This window comes from Primulina eburnea, chromosome 7 (assembly GCF_022965805.1).
Source record: "Primulina eburnea isolate SZY01 chromosome 7, ASM2296580v1, whole genome shotgun sequence".
NCBI lineage: Eukaryota > Viridiplantae > Streptophyta > Magnoliopsida > Lamiales > Gesneriaceae > Primulina > Primulina eburnea.
The window spans coordinates 3,823,981-3,826,387 of NC_133107.1; positions in this window are offsets into that span (position 1 = coordinate 3,823,981).

The window sequence follows — 2,407 nt, forward strand, 5'->3', positions numbered from 1 at the left end:
CTCCTTGCTGGAGGTGCCATTTCCTGTAAGAGTGCTAAACAGTCACTTATAGCCTCTTCCACCATGGCAGCTGAGTTTGTAGCATGTTATGAGGCATCCAATCATGGAATATGGCTGCAAAATTTTGTCACAGGACTGCGCATTGTTGATGGCATTGAAAAGCCACTAAGATTACATTGTGACAATAAATCAGCAGTTATGTATTCCAATAACAACAGGAGCTCGACGAAGTCAAAACACATTGACATCAAGTTTCTGGTTGTAAAAGAAAGAATTCAGAGTGGAAAGTTGTCTATTGAGCATATCGGTACAAACTCCATGGTTGCGGATCCGTTTACTAAGGGACTACCACCCAAACAGTTTCATGAGCACACTGCTAGTATGGGTGTTATGTCAATTTAAGAAATTCAGTTTTAGTGGGAGTTTGTTATTTTAAATGCTTTTCAGTTGTAGACATTTTCAGTTACATTTATGTAAATTTAATTTCTGCAGAAATAAATTTCAAGTTAAGTCACACTCTGATTATGATTTAAAGTTTGATCTCAATGAGGCTAAAGGGAGGACCAGTTGGAAATAGGCATGTTACGGTCACATTGCATGAAATTTACATGCTACACATCCACTTCACGATCCATGTCATTCAGTTGTGTTGGCATATGTGACCATTGATGGGTCTAGTTACCTTGAGTGTAGCGAAGACTGCTTTGATCCTATGTTGATGTGATTGATGGACCAGATTGGTTACAGATACATTTCGGAATGACAACAATTTTGAGCTCATAAGGTTATTTTCACAAACATAATTATAAAGTTGCACATATAGCCCAAGTGGGAGATTGTTGGATCAATTTATTTATATGGGCTTATATGTGAATAATTATGTGTTGTGGGTTGTCTATTAAGTTAAGCCCAAAATAAAGTGATCAATTAATGTTTCGGGTTATTGGGCTTTAATGTATCTAATGGGTTGTGGGCCTTTAATGTGTAGAGACATAAGTGTAATTTCTGTTTTTATGATGGGCTAAAACGGAAATATCAGAAGATATTATCTATAAATAAGGGTCATGGTCCCCAGATCTCGCGTTGTCACTTTCACTATTCTCTCCCCCATTAAGAAAATAGTTCTGAAGAGAAACTAAAGGATTCTCTCAAGGAAAGAGCGCGTAGATCTGGAAGATCAAGACACGTTCTAAAGAATTCAGGATTATGGCTTCAGGTACGCTTCCGCTTAAGTTTTCAGTCATATTCTTAATGATTTATCATGATGGATTCTGCGGTTTATGGGATTTCCCCAACAACTCACTCATTGCAAATAGAGGGGATATATTCCAGAATGCCTCACATTTCCATTCACTAGTATACAATGTGTGCTCTGCATGTAGATATCAATTAAATATAATAAAATTACTTTAAAAAATATGTTAAAAATTAAATTTCTAACCTTATATATCAAATGATAACAATTAGCATAATATATATAGAACAAAATGAACTAAAACAAATTATATATAAAAAATTATACATCCAAACTAAACATTAAAATTTGTATTTTTGGTCTTATAATTTTATTTTCTCTATTTTTATTCATGTTAATATTGAATTTTCATTTTTTCTCATGCAATTTGCATGTTTTTTTTTTATTATTTTATCTTTTAACTTTTTTTAAAAAATATTTTCGGTCATTTTTTGAACTACAGACAAAGGGACCCTGGTAAAAAAAAAACAAACAATGAAAAAACATACGAGTTACAAGACTAAAAGTGAAAATTTAATAATATCAAAAATGAAAAATATGCAAGTTACAAGACTAAATATCCAAATTATTTTTTAAAAGGACTACAAATTAAAAAGTATAAATTATAGGACAAAAAATATAATTTTTCCGAACGCGATGCATTGAAGACGTAATGGCAATATATCATCAAATTAAAATTCTCCATGTTAATAAAGAAACATCATTACTAATGAAATTGACAATAAAATTTAGGAAAACTTGTTTTTTTAGTCTGTTATGTTTGTATTCTTGTTATTTTAGTCGGTTATATATTTTAATTGCAATCTTAGTTTTGTATGTTTATTTATTTTTTTTATATAGAAAATTTTGATTCAATTTTGGCATGAAAAACCCTGCTCACCGAAGTTTAATGATTCGGGGTCGGAGCTTGTCAATTTGACATAAAAATCAGGGATATGTCAAGAAACCATTCAAAGGGATTCAAGAGCATCCTCTCCCCGAAATCAACATTTCTCAAGCCCAATTTTAAACGATCCTCAATTTTTATGCAACATAGACAAGCTCCAACGTTAAATCAGCAAACTCCGACGAGTAGGAGTATTTCCGATCACAATCGGAAGAAAATTGACACATACATGACTAAGATGATAGTATAACTATATAGCGAACTAT